This window comes from Oryctolagus cuniculus, chromosome 1 (genome assembly GCF_051225735.1).
Source record: "Oryctolagus cuniculus isolate XC-2025 breed Fujian yellow rabbit chromosome 1, ASM5122573v1, whole genome shotgun sequence".
In the NCBI taxonomy this organism is placed as follows: domain Eukaryota; kingdom Metazoa; phylum Chordata; class Mammalia; order Lagomorpha; family Leporidae; genus Oryctolagus; species Oryctolagus cuniculus.
Window position 1 is genome coordinate 142,286,363 of NC_142867.1, and position 16,764 is coordinate 142,303,126.

General features: G+C 42.7%; 1 protein-coding gene across 6 annotated transcripts in view; it reads left to right on the plus strand.

Annotated features, from left to right (window-relative positions):
* The window catches only part of FANCC (FA complementation group C), a 250,334-nt gene that overhangs the window by 18,246 nt on the left and 215,324 nt on the right, over nucleotides 1–16,764 (plus strand). The window contains exon 2 of one of the 6 annotated variants that reach the window (XM_070049801.2): nucleotides 8,191–8,316. The exons of the other annotated variants lie outside the window; for them this stretch is intronic. The gene's annotated coding sequence lies outside the window, so the exon portion shown is untranslated. The remainder of the gene's footprint in view (nucleotides 1–8,190; nucleotides 8,317–16,764) is intronic. 6 annotated transcript variants of the gene reach the window in all.

Here is a 16,764-nt window from a genome sequence, read left to right on the forward strand (position 1 = left end):
GAACTGGATTTGAATTCTAGTCCTCTGGCTTTGATCTGGCCAGCCCTGGCTGTTGTGAGTGTTTGGAGAGTTAATCAGTGGATGGAAAATCTCTATTTTACTGTCTCTCTGCCTTTAAAATAAAAACTTAAATAAATAAAAATTTAAAAAGATTAAATACATTTATTATAATTTCTGCAGGGTTTCAGGAAGGAATTTTACAAAGTTCATGTTTGATCTGCCATCTTTATAGGGAAATTCCTGTAACAAACATCCTCTTCCCTTTTTCCCCCCTTAATAATTTAATTTTTAAAGGTAAAAATTTTTATCTACTTCTGTATTTTATCCCTAAAATGACTGATAATTCCAAACTACTTTTTGAAAATTCTGATTGGTATACAAGGGAACTTCAAAAAGTTTTCTATGTCTTCATGGCTCAACTTAGGTAGGTTGTATGTGTCCAGGAATCTATCCGTTTCTTCCAGGTTTCCCAATTTGTTGGCATGTAGCTCTTTGTAGTAATTTCTGATGATTCTTTTTATTTCTGTGGTGTCTATTGTTACATTTTCTTTTTCATCTCCTATTTTATTGATTTGGGTCTTCTCTTTATTTTTGGTTGGGCCAAAGGTGTGTCAGAGTTGTTTATTTAAAAAAAAAAAACAGCTTTTTGTTTTGCTGATTTTTTGGTTTCAATTTGTTTATTCTCTAATTTTAATTATTTCTTTTCTACTAGTAGTTTTGAGTTTGGTTTGCTGTTGTTTTCCTAAGTCCTTGAGATGCACTGATATCTCATTTATTTGGTGCCTTTCCAGTTTCTTGATGTAGGCACCATTTGCCAAAAACTTTCCTCTTAACACTGCTTTTGCTGTATCCCGTAAGTTTTTGATATGTTGTATTGTCATCTTCATTTGTTTCCAGAAATTTTTTGATTTCTCTTTTGATTTCTTCAGTGACCCACTGTTTATTCAGAAGTATGTTGTTCAGTTTCCATGTGTTTATATATGTTCTGGAGATTCTTGAGTTTTTGATTTCCAGCTTCATTGCATTGTGGTCTGAGAAGATGCATGGTATGATTTCAGTATTTTTGAATTTGCTGAGACTTGCCTTATGGCTTAGTATGTGGTCAACCCTAGAGAAAGCTCCATGCACTGGTGAGAAGAATGTGTATTACAAAGTTCTGTAGTGCTGCAAGGTGAGGGAACGTCCAAGGTGACACTCAAGTTGGCTGTGGTAATTTTCTCTCTCTTTTTTTAAAAACAGAGGGGAGGTTTGTTCTGCTCTGTTGGCATATTCTCATGCTCGACTCTTCTCCTCAAAGGAGACCAATGCGTGGGTGCTAGCCCTAGTGGGTACAGTTTTCGTCCGCACTGCCACAAGAATCACGCAAAAGATCCTTGCAGCCCCCAGTGTGAACATGGATCCTGCAGCAGTGACCCTCACCAGGGAAGCAGAGAACCCTGAGCATGTGGAGCCTCCCACAGTGACTGTCTGAAGTCCCAGCCACACCCTGTGCTCTCCTACAGAGCCACAGTGTTTTCCCAGTCCTGGCACACAAGGCTTCCACAGTCACAGCACCCAGTCCCCTGTCGATTGTCCCAGCCAGACTCAAGTGTCTCCTCTTGGCTGGTTGCTAGGCATGTGGACACTAGCTGGCACTGGTATTACTTATGTCCAAAATGGCAACTGCCTTCTCTTGGCTAGTTACAGGACGCCGGTGCTGGGTGGTCGGGGAGAAACATACCCCCTTTTTTTTCCTCTAGGTTTGCAGGTACGCTGTACCCCAGAGATCTCCAAGCTGGGCCCACGCCAAGCTCTTCCTTCAGCTTTATTGCCAGTGACTTGGGCTGCTGTAGTCTGGTCTCACCTCACTCCAAAGCTGGTGGTGAGGCTCTTGGCTGCTGGGGTCCCGAGCTGGGCATGTCCACGCCCTCCACGTAGGTCCACAGTGTCCCTCTAATTTGTGTGGAGTTTCCTCTGCCGTTTTGTCCCTAACCCTCCCCTGCAGCTGCACTCTCTCCACTGTTTTTTAAACTGTCCTCCCCTAGACTAGAGCAGTAAGCTCCCTAGTCTGCCGTCTTGAAGAATCCTGCTCATCCTTTTTTCTCCTCCTTATTTCTAATTCCTTAGGCTTCTTCCCTTTACTTAATCAATGTTATCCTTTTAAGATTTTCCTTCCGTTTTTATCTGACCATCTAGTTTTTTTTTTTTTTTCTTTTATTTAATGAATATAAATTTCCAAAGTACGTCTCATGGGTTACAATGGCTTTCCCCCCCATACCGTCCCTCCCACCCACCACCCTCCCCTTTCCCACTCCCTCTCCCCTTCCATTCACATCAAGATTCATTTTCGATTATTTTAGTATACAGAAGATCAGCTTATTATACCTTAAGTAAGGATTTCAACAGTTTGTTCCCACACAGAAACATAAAGTGAAAAATAATAGATGATTTTTTTTTAAATGATGATGAAATCAGATCAGACCTATTGTCATGTTTAATCCCAGTGAGAGTCAAGTTGGGAATTGATAGTTTCTTTTTTTTTTTTTTTTTTTTTAACAGAAGATCAGTTCAGTGTACATTAAGTAAAGATTTCAACAGTTTGCACCCCCATAGAAACACAAAGTGAAATATACTGTTTGAGTACTCGTTATAGCGTTAAGCCTCAGTGTACAGCACATTAAGGACAGAGATCCTACATGAGGAGTAAGTGCACAGTGACTCCTGTTGTTGACTTTACAAATTGACACTCCTGTTTATGGCATCAGTAATCTCCCTATGCACCAGTCATGAGTTTCCAAGGCTATGGAAGCCCTCTGAGTTCTCCGACTCTTATCTTGTTTAGACAATGACCATCTAGTTTTTCACTGGATGGGGATGGGAGTGTGAGGTGAAGAAGGTGGGAAGTAAATATGCCACTTACTGATATAAAATAAGGTACAGGGCTAGTGTTGTGGCATAGCTGGTAAAACCACTGCCTACAATGCCAGCATCCCATATGGAAGCCTGTTAGCTGCTTCATTTCAGTTTCCAGCTCCCTGCTAATGGCCTGTGAAAAGCAGCAGAGGATGGCCCAAGTGTTTGGGCCCGGTTTCCTATGTGGCTCTTGGCTTTGGCCTGGCTCACTGGTGGCTGTGGTGGCCATCTTGGGAGTGAACCAGCAGATGGAAGATCTCTCTCTCTGTCTCTCCCTCTTTCTCTGTAACTCTTTCCTTTTTTTTTTTTTTAAAGATTTATTTATTACTTGAAAATCAAAGTTACACAGAGCGAGGAGAGGCAGAGAGAGAGAGAGAGGTCTTCCATCCAGTGGTTCACTCCTCAATTGGCTGTAGTGGCCAGAGCTGAAGCCAGGAGCCAGGAGCTTCTTCCGGGTCTCCCAAGGACTTGGACCATCTTCTACTGCTCTCCCAGGTCGTAGCAGAGAGCTGGATCGAAGTGGAGCAGCCTGGTCTCAAACTAGCGCCCGAATGGGATGCCAGCGCTTCAGGCCAGGGTGTTAACCCACTGCGCCACAGCGTGGGCCTCAACTCTGACTTTCAAATAAATGAATAAATAAGTAATAAATCTTAAAACAAAAACCAAGATATTCAGAAACCTAGTTCTATTTTGATTCCTTGTGTTCAGAAGACCATAAAATTGGCTTGTCACTAATACCAAGTGACATATGTGTGCAAACCCTTATAAACTGATAGCTAATAAAGTCCCTACTTCCCAGGAGTTTGTGATGCATTGTGGGAGAAAGGAGCAGCCTGTATAGAAGCTGCAAGAAAAATATGACAGTAAAGGAAAACCACCTTGACAATAAGGGTAGTGACACACATTGTGAGTTTAAGATAGATGACAGGCTGGTGCCGCGGCTCAATAGGCTAATCTTCCGCCTGTGGCACTGCCACACCGGGTTCTAGTCCCGGTTGGGTTGCCGGATTCTGTCCCGGTTGCCCCTCTTCCAGGCCAGCTCTCTGCTGTGGCCAGGGAGTGCAGTGGAGGATGGCCCAAGTGCTTGGGCCCTGCACCCCATGGGAGACCAGGAGAAGCACCTGGCTCCTGCAATCAGATCAGGCCAGCCGCGGCGGCCATTGGAGGGTGAACCAACGGTAAAGGAAGACCTTTCTCCCTGTCTTTCTCTCTCTCACTGTCCACTCTGCCTGTCAAAAAAAAAAAAAAAAAGAGAGAGAGAGAGAGATAACAGTGGGTTGATTTCCAGAAAGACATAAGTTTTTAGTATACAGAGATGCATTATGTTTGTGGTACTGTTAGTAAGGTTAAGTACTGAAAAAAGTTAAGTAGTTACTATGGCATAGGACATATGCTGGGGCTCAGAAGACAAGATTTTGTTTCCAGAAGGCAATTAGAGAAGGACAACAGTTCCAGTAATAAAGTGGGCTTTTTTTTTTTTTTAACTAGAGTGTGGTCTGAATGTGGGTGTTGATTATGTATAACCTTATATCTAGCAAAAGAACCAATCACAATTAATGAAGTACTGTATTTCTGTGACATATAGATCACATAGTTTTTTTTTTTTTTTTTTTTTTTTAAGATTCATTTTATTATTTGAAAGATAGAGTTACACAGAGAGGTAGAGAGAGAGAGAGAGGTCTTCCATCTGCTGGTTTACTCCCCAAATGGCTGCAATGGCTGGAGCTGAGGCAATCCAAAGCCAGGAGCAGGAGCTTCTTCCAGGTCTCCCATGTGGGTGCAGGGGCCCAAGGACTTGGGCCATTCTCTGCTGCTTTCTCAGGCGCTGGATCTGAAGTAGGGCAGCTGGGACTTGAAACGGCATCCCGTAAGTCCAGGGCTTTATGCAGCAGCATAGCACCAACCCCTTACAGAGGGTTTTTTTTTTTAAAGATTTATTTTATTTATTTGAAAGTCAGAGTTACAGAGAGAGAGGTCTTCCATCCGTTGGTTCACTCCCCAGATGGCCACAGTGGCTGGAGCTGTACCAATTGGAAACCAGGAGGCAGGAGCTTCCTCTGGGTCTCCCACGTGGGTACAGGGGCCCAAGGACCCGGGCCATCTTCCACTGCTTTCCCAGGCCATACCAGAGAGCTGGATTGGAAGAGGAGCAGTTGGGACTAGAACTGGCGCCCATATGGGATGCCGGCGCTTTAGGCCAGAGCGTTAACCCACTGTGCCACAGCAACGGCCCCAGAGTTTTTTAATATACTCTTTGTCTTTAGGATATTATCATTGAAACTGGAAAGATTTCAAGTTTTATTATTGAGCATTACTTATTAAAATAAGGGTTGTGATATTGTCTTGTTTTTAGATTTTTAGAAGCTAGTTATTTTTTGGAAAGCTTTTATTTAATAAATATAAATTTCATAGGTACAGCTTTTTGGAATATCACGGTTCTTCCCCCCATGCCTACCCTCCCACCCCCACTCCCATCCTACCTCCCACTCCATTTCCCATCTCATTCTTCATTAAAATTCATTTTTAATTTTCTTTATATACAGAAGATCAGCTCTATACTAAGTAAAGATTTCAACAGTTTAGAAGCTATTAATTGACCTCAGTTCTGAACATTTTTGTTGCTTTGCAAGACTACCCTTATGGTTCAGATGAAATTAAAAGTAGGTAAATAATGTGTGCCTGTAAGGTCAGACTAAAACTAAATATTTTGCCTGTCAACACTTGAATTGAAAAGAACTACTTTCAGAACATCACTGCACTTTAGAGTCTTATTGAAAAACACATAGACCATAGTATTTTTAAATTCTGGAACCTAAGAGTAAAATCATTGTATTTTATAGCACTTGAAAATACATAGCCAGCGCCGTGGCTCAATAGGCTAATCCTCCGCCTTGTGGCGCCGGCACAGCGAGTTCTAGTCCCGGTCGGGGTGCCGGATTCTGTCCCAGTTGCCCCTCTTCCAGGCCAGCTCTCTGCTGTGGCCAGGGAGTGCAGTGGAGGATGGCTCAAGTGCTTGGGCCCTGCACCCCATGGGAGACCAGGATAAGTACCTGGCTCCTGACTTCGGATCAGCGTGGTGCGCCGGCCACGGCGGCCATTGGAGGGTGAACCAACGGCAAAGGAAGACCTTTCTCTCTGTCTCTCTCTCTCTCTCTCACTGTCCACTCTGCCTGTCAAAAATAAAAAAAATTTTTAAATAAAAAAAAATAGAAAATACATCTGATGTTACTGTATGTCTGTGCTGTCCTAATAAAGTTTTGGCTTGTATTAGTGGTACAAGAATGACTTTTGGGTTTCCATGACACACATTGTTTGCCTGTACAGATAGTGCCTGCTTTGAGTCTATTAAATAAGAGAAAACTAGAACAATGATTTTGCCGTTTGATTTTTACTGATTTGTTTTGGATGACTGTGACAGTAGCAGACTAGACCTAGAAAGTACAGCATAGAACAGAATGGGTAGGCTCTTCTGTTACCTGCCACAGGCCTGCTAATATCTTCTCAGCAGAACCAGTATCAGTTTTCCCTGGGTACAAGACTGCTCTTTAACTGTTGTCAACAAACCCCTCCATACCTGACATGTTCCAAGTGTCCTTGAGCTGGTCCATCTTTTCTCGTCCTGGGTTGTCTCATTCATTCCTATGGCTTTGATTATCTTCCCTCAGTTGTTGAGTTCAGATCTGCTAACCTTCATATTCACATGGACTATTGCTTGTTGGACCTCTTTCTTCGGCTTATACAAGAATCTTGTACTCACTATGCACTGAACTGTCATCTTTCTGCCCGGTACATTCCTACTCCTTGTTCTTTCTTTGAGTACATGATGGCACTGGTTACCTAGTTCTTTCACTAGAAATGTGAGTACCATCCTTGACTTGTCACTGTTTCTTTTTTGCCATGTGGAATCTAAATACGCAATACTTTGTATTTTATCTGGTAAGTATTGGTCATACTTAGGTACTGATGCTGCTTGACTTACGATGGAGACATGTCCTGATAAACTCATGATACGTTGAAAATACTGTTGGAATGCATTTAAGAATTGCATAAATTTATTTTCATTTTATTTGAAAGGAAGATCTCTTTCCATATATGTGCCTATGTATATATCTATATCTATACCTATATCTATGTCTATCAGTATGGATCAGTATGGTATCTCCTAGAGAAGGGAGTCATCCTTGTTTTTGGCAAGATCCCAAAACAGTTGCTGTATGTCATGTTAGTCTACACTTTGTCTACAGAAGGTCTTCTTGCCTCAGTATTTTGTACATGTGGTTCCATCTGCCTGGCTTCTGCCTCGTTCACTTGGCGAGCCACCACATATGGTTAAAGTCTCAGTTTCAGGTCTCTTCCTCTGGAAATCTTTGACACCCCAAATCTGGGTTAAATGCTCCACCTTGTCTCCTATATCACATAATACTTAGTGGTTTTAGTTTGTATTTTAGGTTCAGAGACTGTAAAGATGTGAAGAGCTTTGTCAAAAGGATCAACTAGAATCATGAGACCTTTCTCTACTCCTGAAACCGTAAAGTCACGAGTTTGCCTTTGAAGCTCATTACAATTTGAAATATTTTGGATATAACAATCCATAAGGTATTCTGTGAATGAGTTAGCCTGCCCTAGTCCAGTTGTGAATATGTTGACTGTGAAAGCCATTTATGTTTTATTTTTTAAAGATTTATTTACTTGTTTGAAAGGTAGAGTTACAGATTGAAGGAGAAAGAGATGCATCTTCCATCTGCTGGTTTACTCCCCAAATGGTGACAACAGCCAGGGCTGGGGCAAGCTGAAGCCAAGAGCCAGGAGCTTTATCCATGTCTCCCACGTGAGTGGCACGGACCAAACTCTTGGGCCATCTTTGGCTGCTTTATCCTAGGTCATTAGCAGGGAGCTGGATCGGAAGTGGTGCAGCTGGAACTTGACCAGTGCCCATATGGGATGCTGGTGTTGCAGGTGGCTGCTTAACCCACTAAGCCTCAATGCCAGCCCCACCATTTATGTTCTTTATTTTGATGTATACTTCAACTGTTAAGCCAACCTAGTCTTGACACATGACTGTGCTTGTTTGGTTAATTGATAATATGCTACCTGCATTTTCTCTTTCTGTCTTTACATCCAAATTCATATGATAGAAATATTATAATCCCTTAAAGATGGGAAACTTCTTAATTTATGCTTTACTAAAACTATTTTGGAGGGCTCTGTTGTGACATAGCAGGTTAAATCACCACTTATGACATAAGGCATCCCATGTGAGTGCAGGTTCAAGTCCTGGCTGTTCTGCTTCCATTACAGTTCCCTTCTGATGTGCCTGAGAAAGCAATGGAGGATGCCCCAAGTGCTTGGGCCCCTGCCACCCATATGGGAGACCAGGATGGAGTTCCAGACTACTGATTTTCATCTGGCCCAAACTCAGCTGTTGTGAGCATTTGGGGAGTGACCCAGTAGATAGACGATCTCTGTTTCTGTCTCTTTCTCTTCTGTCACTCTCCCTTTCAATAAATCAATAAATAAATCTTTAACAACAACAAAAAGCCTTGTTGGAAAATTTAAATGAATTATCCTTTGAGAAGAAAAAACAATCTCTGACAGAGATAGGTGGATTTGATGTGGGAATTTTTTTTTAAAGATTTATTTGTTTATTTGAAAGTCAGAGTTACACACAGAGAGAGAGAGAGGCAGAGAGAGACATAAAGAGAAGAGAGAGAGAGAGAGAGAGATCTTCCATTCGATGGTTCACTCCCCAATTGGCCGCCAACAGCCAGAGCTGCGCCGATCCGAAGCCAGGAGCCAGGAGCTTCTTCCGGGTGTCCCATGTGCAGGGGCCCAAGGCCTTGGGCCATCTTATACTGCTTTCCCAGGCCATAGCAGAGAGCTGGATGGGAAGTGGAGCAGCCGGGACTCAAACCGGCCCCCATATGAGATGCCAGCACTTCAGGCCAGGGCGTTAACCCTCTGCGCCACAACGACAGCCCCTGATGTGGGAATTAAAAGAACACAGCAAAAATACAGGCATGATCATTTGGCCTCGCAGTTATGATGCTGGTTAGGACATTAATGACCCGTATTTAAGCACCTGGATTCGCTGCCTGGCTCCATGCTCCAGCTTCGTGATAATACAGACACCAGGAGACAGTGGTGATGTCTTAGTGGTGGGTTTCTGTGGTTCACTTGGGAGACCTAGATTGAGTTCCTAGTCCCCAGCTTTGACCACAGTGTGGGGCCATTGTGGACACTGGGTGAGAGGACTACAAATCAGAGCATGCGCATTCGTTCCCTCTCTCTCTCTAAGTAAATAAAAATTTAAAAGACCCAGTATATTTATTTTCAACTCTGTTGAATTTTTTTTTCACTTCGTCAAGATTTTTTTTTGCTATAAAAAAGGATGTGACACTTGGGGATTTTCTTTACTATTTTCCACTTGAAGAAGCAGCCTTTGACAAATTAGTGGCTTATTTCACAATCTTACGTTATTTTGAATTGGAGTGTGATAGAGGGGTTTTACCGAAATATCCTATGCAGTAGACTTGATATTTTCTCATTTAACTTATACAGTTGATTTTTAAAAATTTACTTGACTGGGGCCTGCATTGTGGCATAGCAGGTTAAACTGCCACCTGTGATGCTCACATCCTAAAGGGTGCCTGTTCAAGTCCTAGCTGCTCCATTTCTAGTCCAGCTCCCTGATTATGTGCCTGGGAAAGCAGCAAAAGATGGTCCAAGTGCTTGATTCCCTGAACCCACATGAGAAACCTGGATGAACCCACATGGGAAACCTCCATTTGGGGAGTGAACCAGTCTCTCTCTTTCTCCTTCTCTCTCTGTAATTCTGACTTTTAAATAATCTTTTTTAAAAACCACTTTACTGAAATATTTTTATTGAGATATGATTGCTATATAAAGAGCTATACATATATAATGTATGTAACTCAGTGAGTTTGGGAATAAGTTTATACCCATCAAACCATCACCACCCTCAAGGCCATGAACACATTCATCACCCCTGAAGTTTCCTATTTCATTCTTACTTGTTATTGTGTGTGTGATGAACACCCTTAACCTAAGACCTGCTCTTCTTGCAAATTTTAAGTACGAATGCAATACAAGATGGTTAGCTATAGACATTCAGCAGTATATAATACATCTCCAGAGCTTATTTTTCTTTCAGAACTGAAACTTTATACCTCCCCATTTTCCCTATATCCCTGCTCCTGGTAACTGGCACTCTACTCACTGCTTCAATGAGTTTGTTTTAGATTGCACATACTCATAAATGAGTTCCTACATTGTTTGCCTTTCTGCATCTGGCTTATTTCACTTAGCAGAATGTCTTCCAGGCCCATCTATGTCAGAAAAGACAATTTCTTCCTTTTTTTAAGGGCTGAATAATATTGTGTGTGTGTGTGAATGCCTGTGTACACACACACTTAAATAAATATGAAATTTAAAAAATCCCATTTACATCAGCTATTTTGATTTTTTTCAATGTGGAACTCAGGTCTTCCTATTATCATTTAAGAGATTATCCTTTTTTCACTATATATTCTTGGTGCCCTTGTTACTCATAATATATTTAAGTTTAACTGTTCTGTTCCAGTGAGCTCCATGTCTGTTTTTATGACAGTAACATGCTGTTTTGGCTATTACATTGCTATATCTCCATAGTATATTTTGAAATGAGGTAGTATGATGCCTCTAGCTTTGTTCTTTTTACTTTAGATTATCCTGTTAGGGGACTGATGCAGCTGCTGAGTTTTAAATTGAGGCCAGTGCTCATTTACCATTTTGAAAATCCAAGAGCCCTTCAGAATTAAGCCTAAATCTCCTTTGTTCCATTTTTAAATGGAACAACAAAGCCTGGGTGGCAGCACATCTGTTTATAGCATGGTTTGCTGAATAGTTTAAGCCCACGGTTAAGACCTGCTGCTCAGCAAAAAGATTTCTTTCCAAATATCACTGCTTATTGAAGTGCACCTGGTCACCCAAGAGCTCTGATGGAGATGTACAATGATTAGTGTGGTGTTCATGTCTGCTAACACAGTAGCTCTTGGGTCAAGGAGAAATACTCATTTTTATGTCTTAATATTTGAGAAATACACTTTATATGGATATAACTGCCATAGGTAGTGATTTTTCTGTGAATCAGCATTGCATACCACAGAGAAATCTTTGGTGAAAGGAAGGGTCAGTTGATGTGGCAAACTTCATTGTTGTCTTAGTTTAAGAATTTGCCCTAAACACTGCAACCTTCAGCACTCGCCACCTTGATGCAATTAACAGCCATCAGCGTTGAGGCAAAACACTACCCTAGCAAAAGGTTTGGATTCACTGAAAGCTCAGATGATAGTTAGCACTTTGAGCAATAAAGTATTTTCAAATTAAGATGTATACATGGTTTTCTTGGTCATAATTCTGTTGCACACTTAATAAGACTACAGTACAATATAAATAACTTAAATGTTGTTTATTAGAGACAGAACACATACACACAAATAGAGCTCATTCCCAAAATGTCCACAACAGCTGACCTACCTGAAGGTGGAAACTGGGAACTCAATCCAGGTCTCCCATGTGGGTAGCAGGAATCCAATCACTTGAGCCATCACCATGTATCCCACCTGCAGGAAGCTGGATTAGGAGCAGTAGCCAATGATTGAATTCCAGTACTCTGATATGTGACTAGGATGTGTTAATCAATTGCTTAATTACTAGCCTGAATGCCCAGGTCTAAAATTTTTCAACTTTTTGACTCTTGTAATAACATGCATTGTACAACTGTACAAAAATATTTTCCTTCTTTATATTCTTATTCCGTAAATTTTTTCCTAGTTTGAACAGTTTTTTTACATTAACTTTTTTTGTTTAAATGTGTTTAAAGATTGATTTGAAAGGCAGGTTTACAGAGAGAGGAAGAGATAGGATTGGGCCAGACGGAAGCCAGGAGCCCAGAGCATCTTTCCAGTCTCCCACATGGGTACAAGGGCCCATGGAGCTGTCCTCTGCTATTTTAACAATGCCTTCTGTGCACCTTCTGAAGGGCCTGCCTGAGACCCTTCTGGAAGAGGGGTCACTCTTCTCAAGTTTGTCTTGGTTGTTCATTGGATTGTTTCCTTTTTCTTCACAGATATGCTTGTAAACAGATAAGGTATTGTGAACATTTCTCTCCATTATTTAAAACTTTGGGTATTTCTCTCTCTGATTTATTTTTTATTTGAAAGACAGAGATAGAGACAGAGACAGAGACAGAGACAGAGAGAGAATATTAATCTCTACTCCCTGGTTCACTCCTCAGATAACTGTGATGGTCAGGGTTGGGCCAGGCCAAAGCCAGGAGCCAGGAACTCCCATGTGGGTGCAGGGGCCCAAGCACTCAGGCCATCTTCTGCTGCTTTTCCAGACACATCAGCAGGGAACTGGATCAAGAGTGGAGCACCAACAGCTTTATCCACTGCACCATAACGCTGGCCCCTCCAAGGATTCTAAGAAGTTTGTTGAGGTCTGCCAGTGCTTCTGAGAAACCCTGCACTGTGAATTTTTCAGAAGGTCTTTTCTTTTTCTTCTGCCTCTCTTCAGCTCTGTGATCTGTAGGTGATAGGAATTTTTCAGCTCTACTTTAATCTCTACGACCATTGTCAGATTTGGTCTGCTGTTGACCAACAGATTGTTACACAGTACATGTTTGTCTGTAGTTTGTGTTCTGAGGATATGAAGAAGAAATGTTATTTTTCATGAGAATATTCTGAAAGGAGCAGAAGGAATGGGTTAAAAGTTTGAAATATCGGGGCCGGTGCTGTGGCATAGTGGATAAAGCCCCCGCCTCCAGTGCCCGCATCCCACATGACGCTGGTTCAAGTCCTGGCTGCTCCACTTCCTATCCAGCTCTCTGCTATGGCCTGGGAAAGCAATAGAAGATGGCTCAAGTCCTTGGGCCCCTGCACCCTGTGGGAGACCTGGAAGAAGTTCCTGGCTTCAGATTGGATGCTATAGCCATTTGGGGAGTGAACCAGTGGACGGAAGACCTCTCTCTCTCTCTTTTTGCCTTTCTTCTCTCTCCTTCTTTCTCTGTGTAACTCTTTAAAATAAGTAAATAAATCTTTGGGAAAAAAAAGTTTGAAATATCAAATGTTGAAGGCACTGCTGCTGAAATAACTATTGGTGTGATTAACGTTTGATTCCAGTGTTTTAAAACATGATGTTCTCTGTGTAGTGCAGAGTTAACGTGAAGCATTGATCAATCAGAGTGCTAGGGATACGTTTTCTCTTGAGCTATAGAAGATGAAGATATTATAGACTAGAAGTGTGCTCTGTATAGTGACAAAGATGGAGATAAAGAAAGTGTTGAAGAACGTGAATAAGCTGTATGTGGTCTTTCTAGCTCCATGAAATGGCCTAGAATGTGGGGAGCAACCCGGACTAGACTAAGTTACTGGAATTAAGACTTATTCTATGCATCTGCTCTCCCACAATATGGCGCTGGGAGAGAAGAAAACAGCTTCTACACAGCTGCCTCCAGTTCAGCCAATAAACTGTAGGACTTGCTCCTGATTGGAGGAGAGCAGCGTACTCGGCGTGTGGGCAGCCGAGTTAGGATTGGCAGAGGAGGACTATAAAGGAGGAGAGAGACGGCATGCACCAGGAACATCTAAGGGGAACATCTAAGGGAACACCTGTGCAGCCCCCGAGAGAGCCGGCTGGCGGTGTGCCGCTCCCCTGCGGAAGTGGGGAATGTGGCAGGGGGAACCGCCCTTCCACGGAGGTGGAAGGGACAGTAGCCACCCCGGGAAGAACCAGCAGCAAACCCGGGAAGGGCCGAGCAGACGAAAGAACAGCGCAGGGTCCTGTGTCGTTCCTCCACGAAGACGGGGAGCGACACTAGAATTAAAGTTGCTAATGACATTTTTATCACATGCTATGTTGATGAATTAGACTTTGAAGCATGCCTGAGCAGTAAATCTTTCAGTATTCTTGTGTAAATGAAGTTTATAAAAATGTTAAGTATTATTTTTAAAAAAATGTATTTGCAGGGACCGGCATTGTAGTGCAGTGGATTAAGCTGCTGTTCTGCAGCATTGGATCTCACGTGGATACCTGTTCAAGTCCTGTCTTGTCTGGCCCAGCCCTGGCCATTGTGGCTCATTTGGAGAATGAACCAGCGGATGGAAGATCTCTCTTTTTCTCTCCCCATCTCTCCCTCTCTCTAACTCTGACCTTTGAATAAATAAATCTTAAAAATTATTTGTTTGAAAGGCAAAGAGAGGAGCCAGTGCTGTGGTGTAGCAGGTTAAGCCACCATCTGCAGTGCTGGCACCCCATATGGGTGGCGGTTCGAGTCGGGCTGCTATAGTTCCTTTTTTTTTTTTGATTTATTTTATTTATTTGAAAGAGTTACAGATAGAGGTAGAGCTGGAGAGAGACAGAGAGGTCTTTCATCCACTGGTTCACTCCCCAGATGTCCTCAATGGCCAGAGCTGAGCTGATCTGAAGCCAGGAGCCAGGAGCTTCTTCCAGGTCTCCCATGTGATTGCAGGGGCCCAAGGACTTGGGCTCTCTCCCACTGCTTGTGGAGTGGACCAATGGATGGAAGAGCTCTCTGTGTCTCTCTCCTTGCCTCTCTGTCACTCTGACTCTGAAACAAATAAATAAATCTTTAAAAAATAAATAAGTAAATAAAAAAAAAATGAAAGGCAGAGAGAGAGATAGCATTCACTGGTTCGTTTCCCAGATTCCAGAAACAGCCAAGGCTGGGCCAGGCGGAAGTCAGGAGCTGGGAACTCATTCTGGGCTTCCCATGTGGGTGACAGGGATCCAAGTATTTGAGCTGTCACTTGCTGCCTCCCAAGGTGTGCATTAGCAGGAAATTGGAATCAGGAGTGGTGCCAGAACTTTATTTTTTAAAAAGATTTATTTATTTATTTGAAAGGCAGAGTTACAGAGAGAGAGGTCTTCTATCTGCTGGTTCACTCCCCAAATGGCCTTAACTGCTGGAACTGCACCGATCTGAAGCCAGGAGCCAGGAGCTCCTTCCTGGTCTCCCATGTGGGTGCAGGGGCCCAAAGACTTGGGCCATCCTCTTTTGCTTTCCCAGGTGCATTGGTAGGGAGCTGGATTGGAGGTGGAGCAGCTGGGACTCAAACTGGCACCAATATGGGATGCTGGCACTTTAACTCACTGTGCCACAGCACCATCCCCAAGAGCTAGAACTTTAATTCAGGCCCTATGATATGGATTGCAGGCATCCTAAGAGTGTATTAACTTAAGCCAAACCAAATGCCTGCACCTAGTAATCATTCTTTAAAAAACGTCTACCACCAAAAAAAAAAAAAGTCTACCACTTTCTTTGATCTCTTTTAAGATCTTCATGTTACGGTTTAAAACTGTCTCCCATATCTTTTTCAATCTTTTTGTCCCTAATATTGTTGATGGCTACCTGGAGGGCAGAAGGACCTTGCTGAAAGTTTAAAACCTGCTGTTTGATACATTTCATCTTGGGTAGGGCCATAAAACATGAGTAGTGATATAAAACATCACCTTTAGTCATTTATTTACTTTTTTAAATTTGCATTTTTCTGTTGACTAATGTGTATTTTCCTGGTCAGCAGATGACATTGTTCCAGTGACTATCGGTTGGGAATGTGGCAGTGTTTGTGTTTTTGTGTATTTATTTATTTTATTTGAAAGGCAGAGTTACAGAGGGAGAGAGAGCGAGTGAGCTCATATAGGATGCCAGCAATGAAGGTGGCGGCATTACCCACTATATCATGGTGATGGACCCCTAAGTTTTAAAATAGAGGTTAAGCATGGCAGGAATGATAGTATTCTAAGATGGAGTTAATAAGGCCGGCGCCGCGGCTCACTAGGCTAATCCTCCGCCTAGCGGCGCCGGCACACCGGGTTCTAGTCCCGGTTGGGGCGCCGGATTCTGTCCCGGTTGCCCCTCTTCCAGGCCAGCCCTCTGCTGTGGCCAGGGAGTGCAGTGGAGGATGGCCCAGGTGCTTGGGCCCTGCACCCCATGGGAGACCAGGAAAAGCACCTGGCTCCTGGCTCCTGCCATCGGATCAGCGCGGTGCGCCGGCCGCAGCGCGCCGGCCGCGGCGGCCATTGGAGGGTGAACCAACGGCAAAGGAAGACCTTTCTCTCTGTCTCTCTCTCTCACTGTCCACTCTGCCTGTCAAAAAAATTAAAAAAAAAAAAAATAAAAAAATAAAAAAATAAAAAAAATAAGATGGAGTTAATATTACAATTAGAGTATTTAGTAGGCTGACTTACGAATATGACCATTAGTAGCAGGTGATCTTTCCCCACATACATTCTTGGCCTGTGAACCTTCATAACTATAAGCTGAAATGAACCTCCTAGAATCTTAAGTAGCTCCTCTCAGACATTTTAAAGTAATAAAAAGCAGAATAATATGAGGGGTATTGACAAAAGTTTTGGAAATATTTTTTATATGTATAGTCTTCCATATTTTAGACTTGCAAATTCATAACAAGATTTTAAACTCGTCTGGAACTGTTTAACACAATAATCTACTACTTTTTCCATTTGCTATTTTTAAAATATGATTTATTTATTTATTTTGAAAGTCAGAGGGAGGGAGGGAGGGAGAGAGAGAGATCTTCTATTCGCTGGTTCATCCCCCAGATAGCTGCAACTGCCAGGGCTGGGCCAGGCTGAAGTCAGGAGCTTCATCTGGGTCTGTCTTGTTGGGTGGCCAGGACCCAAACACTTGGGCTATTTTCTGCTGCTTTTCCCAGGCTATTAGCGAGGAGTTGGATTGGAAGGGGAGCAGCTAGGACTCAAACCAGCTCTCATATGGGAAGTCAGCATCACAGGTGGTGGCTTTACCCACTACACCGCAATGCCTGCCCC